This window comes from Lagopus leucura, unplaced genomic scaffold (genome assembly GCF_019238085.1).
Source record: "Lagopus leucura isolate 7727_CA_CO unplaced genomic scaffold, USGS_WTPT01 Super-Scaffold_73, whole genome shotgun sequence".
In the NCBI taxonomy this organism is placed as follows: domain Eukaryota; kingdom Metazoa; phylum Chordata; class Aves; order Galliformes; family Phasianidae; genus Lagopus; species Lagopus leucura.
Genome location: NW_024962252.1, coordinates 46,480,186 through 46,494,263, shown reverse-complemented (window position 1 = coordinate 46,494,263; position 14,078 = coordinate 46,480,186). Strand labels below are relative to the sequence as shown.

Genomic DNA, 14,078 nt, shown 5'->3' with positions numbered 1-14,078 from the left:
AAAATATGTGGATAAACTACGGGAGGAACATCAGGACTTCACTGAGAAAAAGGCAGTAACTTGGAAGAAAAAAAATACGCATCTTGATTGTAATGAAATGCCTCAAAATGCATATAACATGCTGTGCTTTGAGTCACTTATTTTTAAGAAAATAAAAACAATAAAAACTTGCTAATCAGGAAAGTTGAAATTATTTTTATGTGCTAACACCAATCTGAATACTAGTTTCTTCTTCATCTGCTACAAATGCATTCCCTGCTGATTAGATTTTCTTGGCCCTGTGAAAGGCTTACACAAATGTGGGAACACTGTCACATCATGAGGGCTACAGTGCAAGGAACTGTGCTTCCACACCAGTAGTGATGTGAGAAAAAGATATTCCTGGAAGTATCTGGGTCTTCGTAGCAGTGGAGCTTGAAGTATTGGAGAAGCATTATTTCATGGTCAAGCGAAGTGGACTTACAGAAACCCAGCTTCACTGTGTTTCCCAACATAGCAGTCTCCGAGATGGAATGTGCAGACGATTTTCTGACCTGCAGTAGATAATTGATAGGATGCACAAGGCTGTCTTCTTGATTCCTGATATTTTGAGGAGAAGCCAGGAAAAGTCAGGGATATTGTTCAAGTGCTTGGAATGGGACAGAAATAAGTATCTTAGCTGCCTCTTGTATGCACTGTTCTCTCACATCAAGTAAAGGCCAGAACCACAGCTGGAGCAGTTAGAAATGACTCAATATTTTCTTAAAGTTACTTTTCCATTGGAGCAGTTATGTGGTTGTTCCACAAATGAAATGGAAGATGACCCACACCAAAAAACTATGTGGTCCTCACTATGGCTTGGGAAAACTTACTGTATAAGACTCACAGCATACCTCCTGAAGAAAGAAGTGTAGTAGCTGCATATGTTTCTTGATGTAAATTTTTGAAAAGCTTTAGCTTTCAGGATACAGGTAAGTGCTTGGATATGGTATCAAATCTGTCTTTTTCTCTCTTTAAATGCATGAGGAGAAGAAATGGATGAGTACTTTTGCTATTTTTTTTCATGATTTTTGTTTTATTTTCCTTTTTTTAAGGAGAGTGTATTTGATTTTGATTTTGCCTGTGCCTGTGTTGAGAATTCCTGTTTTTAACTTTTTGCCTATGGAAAGTTTCAAAAATTTCACAGAAAAATAAAGTCAGTAAGTTGTAAAAAACAGTTTAGAAAGCAGTAGAAAATGTAAATAAATATTCCATTCAAAGTTCTTTCAGGAATTTGATTTTATTCATGTACAAATATTGTGGTACATATTCTAATTTGTCTTGTTGTTGAGGCCAATAATGAGGCCAAAACTCCTATGAGGAGTTGCAGGGTAAAAATTTAACTCATCTGATTAAGCAATGCACCCTTCCCTCATGCTGTGATGTACCCTGCAATACCAAATGCATTCATAGTGGTTTGCCTTTCTACCATAAGAAACTGCTCAAGATCGTCTTTAAAGACTCTTAGGGAAACTGTTCCTGTGAAGTGTTTGATGATTTGTATGAAATACAGCGACACTCTGTTTCTTCAAACTTAGTTGAGAGTTAAGATTGGTTGCTTCTTGGTTTAGCTGGGTGATTCTAGAAATAGGTATGAGAGATACTAAGCCGGTGAGATAAATATCCTTTTTACCATTGGAGTGGGACCTGAGCTAATTGGCATAGCTCTCATGGGGCTCCAATATAAATAAAAAAACATCCCTTCCAAAGTAGAATTTTACAAGATTCTATTTATCAGCTGCATGAAATTTTCTTACAGTAGTGAAAATTATCCATAGCTTTGTCAGCCAAGTGGAAGATCTCTCACACAATCCCATCTGCTCACTCTGAAATTGCAAGGTAGAAGTCAAAACAAGAAAATCTTTACCGTCAGGAGGAGCAGATATTAGTGCGGTCTGCTGGCTTTTTTTAGTAACTACTCTTAAAGCAGGAGTGGAGATCAGAATCCAAACAGGCACATAGAGATCTCCTGATGAGACAATAGCAACTATGCAGATCTCTACACAAAAAACATGGAGACTAATTCCTTCTATTATCTTAATGAGATAGCTGGAGGATGTCTCTCTGCAAGTTGTTATTATTGATGAATGTGCATCCATTTCATCTAATCTGATGTGGATGTTGCAAGCAGATAGCATTTTCTTCCAGTACTCTCTTTTTTCCAGTCCAGGATTGAGCCAGCTCTTCTGCCCTCTTTTTAAGGTGGCCTTTCTCTCATGCCAAATGACTTTCACCTTATGGCTTCATGCCTAAAAGTTGCAGCTAGTGTGTATGTGCCAAACATATCTATCTATCACAGTTTTTGATGTGCTGAGGACAAGCTCTGTCTAACCAGAGTCCAGAAGTTTTTGTAAGTAAATACTTAATAAAATTAGGTACAATCAGAAAAAGAACAGAGAGATGTTAACAGATTGTATTTAAATTCAGAATTATCAGCTTTGTCATAGAAACACCAGATATGCAACAATGATGCTGTTACTGAGTTAGAACAGACACATCCCTTGCTTTGTCAATGTATTTATTTTCTGGAGTCTCCAGTGAATGTTCAGCTATGAAATAAGTAAATTATTTTCTTTATTAACGGCTTCCATCCTGTCCCTCATTACCACACAACAGTGTTCCAACTACATTTCATTTTTCATAATTGGCTTTGAGGCCTGGTTGGTCTGCTAGGCTGGGTCTTTCTGTGTGTTGTGGATGTTTGCTCTACAAACAAAATCTAGGTCTTCAGCAACACTTGCCACTTACCCATGCCAATATGTGTTATCCGCTTCACTACCCTGTCTGTAGCAACGCCAAGCAGCAACATCGAGAGAACACAGGCTTTTCACATCAGCAGTCACTTTGTACTGCTTGCTTTTTGTGATCAGTGGAATTCATGTAGCAGGGCAGATTTTGACCATTAACAACAGCTGAGTAAAGGGATTAAATGAATTATGTTTACCCTACAATGCATAATGCTCATCTTCTGAGTTTTCTGTTATTTTGGTGGTGGTTTTTTTTCCCCCCTCACATGTAATACACACAGCTCTACAACTTCCATTGCTGTGAAAGATGCAGAAGCCATTAAGGTGTGCCTTTTTGTCCAGAGATAAAAGCAAGCTTCTTTTCTTTAAAAATTTGATCTGCCAGTCAACATCTCCTTTGACAGAAGTGACTTGTACTAACTTGAGGTCCATCCTCAAGGGAGGGTAGCAGTAACCCAAAAGAATCTTAGCAATTCAAAAGGTGCGCTCACAGCAAAGAGGGCAGCAGTAGAGACTGCAGTATTGGAATCTTAATAATTTAACAACCCCACAATTAAGTTTATCAGCTTACAATCATCATGTAAAAACTGTCAGAGTGGGATTGTTGCATTTGTCCTTCCTGTCAGCACCACAGCTGGGCAATAAGAAAAGTCACGCCTTCAAACCACAGCATTGTAACCTGTCTCTTGTTTGGGGCATTATCTGATGCGTCAAAATGCAAGGCGGGAAGGAATCTGGCACTATTCTACTGCCACAAAGGCAAAGCAGAATCACACATTTGGAAATGACATTCCTTGATCAGCAATCAATAGCAACACCCTTTCCTGTGATGCTTGGGTACATTTCCCATCCCATACTTTGTGTATGTGTGTAGATTGTGTAACCCTGAGACATTGAATGCAAGTTATGCTGTTGCACATATGAAGACTCATGACAATAGACAGAAAAGACTGTTACAGAATCATAGAATCACTGAATCAGACAGGTTTGGAAAACACCTCTGGAGATCATTTAATACAACCCCATGCAGAGGATTGGTAACACAGGTTTATCACAGAAAAGTTTCAAGTACAATGAACCTCTTTTCTTAGTGTGCATTTTCTATGCTGCAGCATATTCTCTAATAATTGTGAAAGATATTCTCATTGACTTTTCCTTGGAGCCTTGCTGAACACCAGCAGACATGAAAGCAGATTTGTCAGCAGACTCTGGCACGTCTATGAACAAAAAAGAAGAGATACACTTCCCTACCAGAGAGCAAAAGCTTATTCCCTCCTAAGATCCCCATCTATAAGAATACTTTGTGGAAGAAGAGAGAGATACTCTTTCAGAACCAGCTTTAAACCACTCAGGATTTTACTCAATAAAATCCACAATGGTGGTGCTTAGTAATTAAGTTTAGAATAACTAAAAATTAACAGTATTTACAATATTAAACCAGGAATAAGTTATGTGGTTTTATTACTATTGTGTTTACTTACTTCGGCCATTACTTGGAATTTTTTAAAATTTGTTTCTTCTTCAAAACCTTCAAGATGGAGAAATACTTCCATGCAACAAAGGTAATGTGTGTATTTATCCTTATGCCTTTCTTTCTTTTAACATCAAATAATTTATGGTTTGAAATTAATGTTATTTTCTCATTTATTTTATTTTATTGCTAATAACTATGTTGCCAGACTAACACGGAGTTCTTTGCAGGACAAATATTATAAAGGGAAAGTTAAATTAATATCGTCTCGATAAAGCTAAGAAGCCAATTCTCAGGACTTGAACAAGCAGCCTTTTTGAGTTCTCATCTGTACAAACAGCTCCAGTATGATGTTCAAAATTTGCTGTTTGCATTCAGCTATATTGCTGCAATCTTTATTTCTGTTAAACAGTGTTTTGGTTGCATCAGTGCCTTCAAGAAATTTGGCAAATTGAATGCAACAACAGAGTGCTCTTATCAATTCAGTCTCTAGACAAAATATAACTACAAACTTGGAAGAGTGAAAAGATGCTAGAAGAGAATATTTGAAACTGTATTAATGATATTACTCTGGTCCAAGTGCAGTAGAATACATCCAAAAATGAGCAGCCCAAGGAAAATGGCCACCTGTCATGCTGTAGATGGAATGGCATTTGGCAATCTGGATGCTTCATTACTGTCACTATGAAATTATCTGCACCCTTCTACTTCCTAGGCCATGTAAACCACATAAAAAAAGAGCATACACCAAAAATGATATTAAATTTTATTTTCTATGTGTTTTAAAGAAAAGGAACATTACATTTTAAGCCAATGCCACTCTTAGGCTATTTACTTTCCTAAAATTATGTGCCAGAGAAGAAGGAAAGTTTGTTATATGGCCACAGATTTTTTCAGAAACAAATGGCCTAAAACCAGCATGAGAAGAAACATTGGAGTGAACAAACCTCTCTGGGGGGAACACTACTAACTGGGCTTCTCAAGAGTTACGTCTGAGGCTGTCTGAGGAAAGATGCAGAAGGGTAAAAGTCAGTTGCTGTCTCTGTTACAATTTTTCTGACTTTTCTAATCTATGTAAACTTCACTACAGGCATTTCCATTGGTTTTAGCAACACTGGGAACCTTACTGAAAATAAGACTGTTAGAGGCACAGCTGTTTTTTTTTTTTGTGTGTGTTGTGCCAATTAAACTTGCTCAGGCCAATGGCATTAAATACTGGCAGCCAGATTGTTGCTAGCAGTAATAAACAGCAAATGGGAGAGTAGAAATTCAGGTAGCATTAAAAGCTACACAGACCAAGTGTCTCCCATTGTGTCTGTAAATTAAGCCCTTAGGGATAGTTGCTCCTAGCTTTTTTGTTTTGTTTCATTTTGTTTGTTTGTTTGTTTCTGAAAGCATCAGAAGCTGCTGTATTATTTTCTCATGGAACTGAAGAATGTTTGGCTGTCTTTCCCTCATGTTAAAGCCCCTGAAGAATAAGGCAGAGAAGATGATAAATACAGCTTTGGAGATTGTTGTGCATATAAAAACTGTCCAGAAGTACAATCCTAAACCAGGTTGTGCTGTGATAACTGTAACATCTGCTGTATCAAAGAAAGAACCACACTGATGGATTCTCTTGAAAAAGAAAAGTGGTACTCCGTCCCCTCTTTAAAAGAGTCAAAGGCTTTTTAAAAAAAAAAATCTGTTTTTGAATATGGATGGAGTCATACTGAAAAATCTTTAGTTAGATTTATTGAAATTATTTGCTATAATGAAACATGAAGATTACAACATCAAGTAATATTCCTAGTAAATACCAGAATTAAAACTGCTTGTGCACATGCATTATAACTCACTCTTTAATTATTGGTCTTCTTGACTGTGTGTGGAATGAACAATGCTGAATTAATGAATTAAGCATACATATCAAATTCTACTTAGACTCTGGTCATTGCTGGTGGCCTGTTGCTCTTGGGTGCTCACATTAATTTCCTTTAATAGCACTCCCATTTCTGAAGCATCAAACAGGACTTGATTCCTCCACTTTAAATATTATGAAATACTTACAGTATGAATATGGAAGTATTTATGGCATATTGCCTGTTGACTTCATTTCCAGTAGTAAGCTGTTATAATTGAGAACCTGGCATGCTAAAACTGTCACTGTGAAGGCATATCCCTCCACTTCCTCAAAAAACGTGGCTCAAGTGATGCATGGCGCATAGCACTACACAGAAACTTTTGACAAAGAATGTTTAGAGATCTAAGGATTTTTTTTCCTAGAATTCCCTAAAGAACACTCAGAGCCTTAGTCATAATACTTCTCTTTCTCTTCTTTTTATCTTTTTATTCCAGTTTTCTCTATCATGACACAGAGGTTACCTAGAAAATTGTTTACTTTACTGCACAGCTTGCTGCAAACCAGAAAATCTATTCTGTGTTCTTAGGGAGGTGAGAAGCTTTTGGTTAACTTCAGGTCATAATAGGATGAATGGGAATGGCCTTAGGTTGCATCAGGGGAAGTTCAGGTTGGGAATTAGGAAAAAAATTCATCTCTGAAGTAGAAGCATGGCACTGGAAGTAGCTGCTCAGGGAGGTGGTGGAATCCCTGGAGGAGTTCAAGATAGGTGTGGATGTGGCTTTTGAGTTACTGGGCATGGTGGCGATGGGCAGATGGTTGGACTAGGCCATCTTAGAGGTGTTTTCCAACTGTAATGATTCTGTGATTTTGCGACAATGCATAAAAATGATGAAGTTGTACAGGCAGCAGACACTGCGTTCTGGGCTTTGTAAATTCAGTGTGACTGTGTGCTGCAAATAATTTTCTTAACGAGCAAAACAAAAAAGACCAAAGTTAGGAGAGGCCTTGTCTACTTCACAGATTTTATACACCTGTTACTGCTATGTTTCTCTCAGCCTCGTCTTTCTTGTACACACATGCACCAAGCGCAGGCCTGACCATTACCTCTCTGCCCAAAGCTTAACTCGCCTTTCCTATGCTGGGAGAAAGCTGGAACGGAAAGATTAACACAGGCAATCAAACAACCGCCGACCGGACAAGGCCGGGCAGCGAACACCGAACCCCCCCAGCCCAGACGCGCAGCAGCCGTTGGCGGCAGCGCAGGAGGGGCCGTAGCGGAGCACCCGTTCTGAGGATCGACGGGCGCTTCAGCCAATGGCGGCGGGGTGAGGGGCGCGGGGCGGAGCCCGACTCGGGGGCGGGGCCGAGGGGTTGGAAGGAGGCGGGGCGCGGGGACGGGCGGGGCGCGGATTGGCCGGGGGGCGGGGCCGGCGGGGGTTTCTCCCGGGCTGGGCTGACGGCTGCGGTTGGGAACTTGGATTTCGTACGTGAGTGGCGGGCGCGCGGCGGCCGTTTGGCCGACAGGTACCGGTGGGGAGCCGCTGTGGGTCGACGCCTTCAGCTGGCGGTGGGGAGCGGAGCCGGGGGGGGGATGGAGCCGGGGGGAACGCGGAGCGGTCGCGGCGCCGTGTGCGGGCTGTGGACGCGGCCGGGGGCCGCCGAGCCCCGGACCCGCTGGCGCTCTCTCCCCGCTTCTCCCGCCGCGGGACGCGGAGGCCGCGGGCGGGGCCGGGCCGGCTGCTCGCCTCGGGGGCAGCGCTGCCTGTTTCCTCTCTTCTCGCTTCGCTCTCGGCCCCGGGCGTCGGCTGGGAGGCGGGAGGTTGGGGGCTGTCAGAGCGGGGCCCGGCAGGGGTGGAGCGGGGACGGCAGGGGGCGGCAGCGGCTCCGAGGAAGCGTGTCCGGCGCGGTGGCTGCGGCCCGGGGCTCGCCGAGCACCCCGGCCCCTGTGGCGGCCGCTCGGAGGCCGTTAACGCTCTTTCGGAGATTGGTTTCGAATCTCCCTCGCGGCGCCGCCGCTGCCTCCGGCCTCCCTGCCGGGTCCTGGGAGCCCGTCCCACCGCCGGCGGCCGGCTGGGGCTGGCCGTGCTGCCCTCCCGGCCCAGGCTGCGAGGCGGGGAAGGGGATCGGGTGTCGTCCCCAGATGTGTCCTCATCTGCATTAGTTGAGCTTCCACCCAGCGAGGGCTGCACGTAATGCGGGCACCTGGTGTGGAAATGAAAGGGTAGGTGTGTGTGACTAGAACGGGCTGAGGAGCCGGTGTTCTGTATGTGACCGCTGAGACGTAAAGGAGGTCTGTAAAAGGAGATGGTTTGAGATTTTGGTCATCTTAATGATTATGATTTCCTGAAAGAGCTTCTGAAATAAAACCGTTGGTTGGGAATAAGCGACAGCTAGCCAGTGAATAAACTGGTGTTGAGGTGCTTTGATAGGAATGGCTAGTAAACAGGGCGCTTAAGATGGCTTTGCTTCTTGTAAAGCTGCCCAAGACCAGTTCTTAATTAAAAACATATCACTTATAGCTCTTTCCTTGACATGTAGTGCTTTACTTAGCTTTACTGCCTCATTTTCTTGTCTGCTAGCATGTGTGCTACCAGAGCATTAGTAATGCTATACGCCCATAGCTCTACAGAACAGCCTTCAGGAAATTCTCACAGGCTTGTATATTTCTAGACCTGGAGAGTTTGAAATGATGTATTTCTGTAATAGGAAATACTCAAAAAGCACAGCTGCATTCTTTGGCGCGAAGTTTTAAAGTTTTGAGTAGGAAATGAACTCTGTCCTTAAACTCCAGAGCCAACCTGTTGCTGGGCAGACCCTCCTTTGTGCCATCCCGTGTTACATGAAAGGGTATTCCACTGAAGTGTTCTGCTTCAGCTGATGCCCTCCTTCCAACGTTTCCATTTCTGCTTACTGTGCTGTTTTCTCTATGATGAGAAGTTGAGCAGCTCTCTTGCATGAATTACAGCTTTCTGCTGAGTTGAGTTCCCTTTGAGCTTAGAATAGGCCTTTCCTTCCTGGTTTTCAGAGGCTGTGTATCTCAGAACTTGTATTGACAGCGTGTACCCGTGGCAGAGGATTTTGCACTGTAATAATGCATCTTATAATGATCTAGACAGGACTTGCAGAAGTTTGTATCCCATGTGTACATTTTGAAGTGAGAAAAGAGGGAGAGTTTAGACTTAACAGCTAGGGCTGCACAGCGTAGACTTACAAGTCTCATTTCTTCAGAAATATACTTTTTGTTCCACCTCTGATTTGGTAAGTCCTCAGCAATTGCAATTAATCCATAAGAAGTATAATTCTTATTACCACTTCTTGTTATGGCTTTAATGGTAGGAGCAAATAATGGTTTTTCTCTGAAACCAGTCTGACCTGTTGGTGTCTTACTGGGATCTCAGTGGCAATACTGTAGGCTTAAATCACTCTCATTTGGGGATGCAACCTGAAGAATAACTTCATTTATTAATATATAACTTCATAGTATGAATTACTACATTCAGTATGATTTGACTCATTTAATGAGTATGGATATAGGTAAAAATGTACATTTTTTTTTAAAATGTGGCCTCTTCCTGAGTCATGTATTTAAGAATGAGGAGCATGGATCATAGGAAAGTGTTCTGGGCATGTTTTAAGACATTTAAAGGACGTATTGCTGTAAGTTCTTATTCAAATAATTTCAAACTAGTTTTATAAGCAGCATATAAAATGTGCCAAGATCATATCATTCTATTCTGAATTTGGTCCTTACAGGATTCCATTATATATATATATTTTTTTTTAATTCTGCTTTTACTTCTGGCAATGAGATATTACTCTTAGAATATCATTTTTGTATATAATTGGGAATACTTTAAAGAATTGCAAGAACTAGGAAATGTGTCAATCTGTTCAACTATGAAAAGGGGAGGAAGTAGAGTAAAGAATGATAGGTCGTAGAAACACAGACTATCCTGATTTGGAAGAGACTCACAGGGATCAACAAGTCCAATTCTGAGGTCCACCCAACAATCAAATAGTGTTTCTAAGAGCTGTGTCCAAATACTCCATCGACTCTGACACCTGGGGCTGTGCCCAGTGCCCTGGGCAGCCTGTTCCATGCCTGCTGCCCCCTGCTGAAGAACCATTTCCTGACACCCAAACTAACCCCCTAACACAATGTCACAGCTTTCCTTTGGGCCCTGTCACTGTCAGCAGAGATAGATGATGTACCTGTAACATGGGCAAGCTTGGGTAATGTGGCTATGAAATGGTTCACTGACTAGAAAACAAATCTAAACAGTTTGTGCTGCTTAGCTGTAGTACACAATACCACCCTCATAATTGAAAGAATGTGAGATTATCACTCAGTTTATTCTATCTTAGTTTATCACTTGTAGATTTCAGTAGGGTAAAAATGTTATCAAAGATTGTATTATATAGTGTATATGCTGTTTCTAGATATTTTTAAAGTAAAATCAAGTGCTTTCTAGAAAAAGATGCACTAATTCAAATGGTAGTTTTGTTCTGGAGCTGATTATATGCTTTTGGGGGAGATGAAGAGGGAGAGGTGAGTTTTCTTCCCTATAGAAGGCAGAATGAACCCAAGAAAAGCAAAGCTGAAAAGTTGCTCATTGTATGCTAGACATAAGGAAAGACGTGGAAGTAGGAAAGGGGCCTGTGGGAGTGTGTGACTGTGTTATGGCCTGCATTGCACACGTAATCAAACTGCATTTCGATTATTTGAAATTGTGAGGGGTTATTTCTTTCTCTGTAGAAAAAGTCTCTTTTTGACTGAAGGAGTTAAACTGCCATGCAGTTTTTGAAGAGACTTTAAAAATGAAACTGCAAGTTAAATTTGTGGTTGTCACCTCCTTAGTATTTGCAGGGTGTTGAAGTGCTTAAATGAAAAATATCTTTCTTTTTATTTTTATTTTTAACAAGTTAACTCTTATGTTTTTCCAAATCATTTCGTTGGTGGGAAGACGATTACTCTGACTAGAAATTTAAGTCTGTATTCTGTTTTAGATCAAGAAGACATCAGGCTGTTATCCAGTTGTCATAGTTGGATCGCATTCTACAAGTCTTCAAGACTTCCAGTGGTGTTAAAGGTAACTTGTGACTTTTGTTGTCTTTATTTTTAATACCAGAAAATTATCTGAGTAAAAACATTCTGAATAACAGCAGTTCTGTGGGCTGTTTAAAATTCTTATGAACTTGTTTGCTTTTAATGTGTAAAACTTAAACTGTTGAATGTGGCAGTTCTGTAATATTTCACAGAAAGCAGCGTATTAACAGTACAGTGAGTATTTTTTCTTCTAGCAAATATTGATTTCTGAATTACAGTGTTTGTGTTATGAACTACTGTGTGAAAGTAACTCTGCTAGCAACTGATTTCCATGTTAATGCTCACTATGTGTTTGAGTATGTTGTAAAGATTTACAGGATGTGTGAAAGTCATATCAACAGAACATAGATTACTAACTACAGAGTAGTCAAAAAATAGCCATTTTGTTCTGTGCTTTGTGTTTGTTTTGTTTTTTTTTTTTTGTCCCCTAGTTTTTGGAGCAGTGCTGGGTCTGGATCTTATCAGAGCACATCACTTGATTGTAGGGAGTCTTTGAGGTTGTCTGAGAAGTTCAGGTGCCTACCCTCTGCTCTGCACATCACAGTTTTCTTTGGGGGTTGGTAACAGATGATGCCTGGACTCAATTATATGAGATGCTATGAAGGCCTGACTTATTAAGTTGACCTCCTGAGTAAATACTGATTGACTGTCTCTGAATATTCTCAGAAGCAGGTAGATGTTTGTTTTTTTAATTTTGGTTTCTTAGTTCTCTTTTTAATAGAGGTAAGATACTGCTGTTCATTAACAGTAGCCTGGCTCTTCAGAGATCTTGTAAAGGAGCATTGCAGGAGTATTTCAGTAAAACTAGAGACTGTCAGCATCTCTGGGGTTGTGTGTTTTACTTGATATAATAGCTACAGTGGTGCTCATTCTTCTGTGTTTTTGTTTCTTCCCAGAATTTTTTTTCTTTCTGAAGAATGGTGTGATATAACTTGACTTTAATTTACCTAATTGTTATGAAGCGACGTAGCCTGTGTGCTCTGTAAGGTCACTGTTAGACTTTGGTGTTGAGTAGTAAAGTAGGGTTAGCTAAGGACAGTTTAAAAGCAACTATGAATTGCCTTACTGCTCTAGATTTGAATCTTCCATTTTGCTTCTGACATTGTCTCTGTGGTTTTCTGTTTGCAAAGCACTATTTCTGGAGAAACGTTCTATAGGAAAAGACTTTCAGTTACCAGAAAATAAAAATAGTCTCTAAAAGAGGAGTTTGGATTCTCTGAGTGATCAATTTCAGCTAAATTACTTGCACTGATGACAAAGCAGAGTGTAACCAAATATTTATTGTTGAAATTACCCTGTGATTAGTAGTGTTATACAACTAAATGTAACACCAAACTTTACTGGAAATCATGGCTATGCCATTACTGTGGCTTGAGAAGTACAGAGTATAAATGTGGTATTCTTTTTAGTGGGCTGGATAAGAATTTGACTACAACATTTTAAAAACATAGTTTTTGTATTCTTAATAACATTCTTTAGTGCATATTTAAAATCTATGATGTGATCTCTTGCCACAATGGAAAACTACAACAGCTTTTTCCAATTTGAAATGCTCTGTTATCCTGTCTATGGGATTTAAAATAGATATTCTTGCAAGCTTCTGAATTGGATAATTGGGGGACCTTTACTCTGACTCTTGACTCAGTACGTGTCCTACTTCTGAAAACGAAAACAACTAAGATCTGAGGGTGAAAATAAGCACTTGTTTCACATTTGTTCAAAAGCTTATTACTTTCAGTTACTCACAAGAGCAAGCATTCACTAACAGAATATTTTAGAATATATGAAGTTTTTCTAGCAAATACGAAAAACACAGCAAACTCATTTCAGAATGAAAATTTCAGTTTTAAGATCTGAAATGTCATGTTCAATTTTCAAATAGTGTTTTCTACTTTTTAAACACTGCTTGGAAATTAGCTATTTGCTTCCTTTGAGAAATGACTTTTTTGCCCTTTTATCCTCTGCTTAACTTCCTTTTGAAGCTTTACTTACTACTGTAATTGCTGCTATTCTGTTGTCTTTCAGTTAAAAATGGCAAAATATTAAGCCTGAGTATCATTTATCTTCTCCTAGAGGACTGGATACATTTTTGTATGATGTTTTGGGTCCTTTTCCTGGTAGTATGTTGCATTATTAGGCCATGAATCTGAAGCAAATCCCACTTCAGAAGAGGGAGCAAGGCTGAAACCACAAGGAATGTCTGCACAAGCTTTATGGTCAAGTTATGATTTGGTCTTAAGGCTGCTTTGTCCTCTTTATAGTCAATGCTGCTGTATTGCAGCGGTCTTTGACAAGAGGTTAGCTACATAATGGTCCAAGGCAGCTGCTTGGGTCAAGCTTGAGGTTCCTACAAATCAATACTACTATTTCATCCACTTCTTTGCAAAAAAACCCAAAAACAAAAACAAAAACAAAAAAAACCAACAACCCAGAAACAAAACAGAAAGGCAAGTTGCAAGTGATTTTAGTATTAAACCTTTTGTGGACCTCTAATCTCTCATGCTGATTAACTTAAAATGTTGGAAGTTTAGACTTGCTTTCAGAGAATACTTTCTTCTTTGTGTTGGGGAGGATGTGTTTTATATAGAATGCAGTTATCATTTGTGGAGGTGGTAAAGAGCTGTGCACTGACAGATCTTTCTTTTTCTCCTATCCTCTTCCCACAACCTCCCCTCTGCACCCAAGTATGCTGTTTGTGCAGTGTATGACAAGATTGTAACTCTTTCCAAATGTTGCCAAGTATTGACATATTTTCAATTTGAAAGGGGAAAACACACGTCAATCTTTATTTCGTGATTCCATACTGTAGAGAAGATAAAACATCTAGCCATGCTAAAAGATTACTTTTTTTCAGTCATCGTTGAATTTAGTTGTTGTTCCAGAAAGAAAGAA

At 40.2% G+C, this 14,078-nt stretch overlaps 1 protein-coding gene across 1 annotated transcript in view; it reads left to right on the top strand.

Moving 5' to 3' along the window:
- The first annotated feature begins 7,517 nt into the window (after positions 1 to 7,517).
- EPB41L2 (erythrocyte membrane protein band 4.1 like 2) overlaps positions 7,518 to 14,078 on the top strand; it is a 103,709-nt gene continuing 97,148 nt past the window's right edge. The window contains exons 1-2 of the mRNA XM_042895288.1: positions 7,518 to 7,603; positions 11,087 to 11,169. The gene's annotated coding sequence lies outside the window, so the exon portion shown is untranslated. The remainder of the gene's footprint in view (positions 7,604 to 11,086; positions 11,170 to 14,078) is intronic.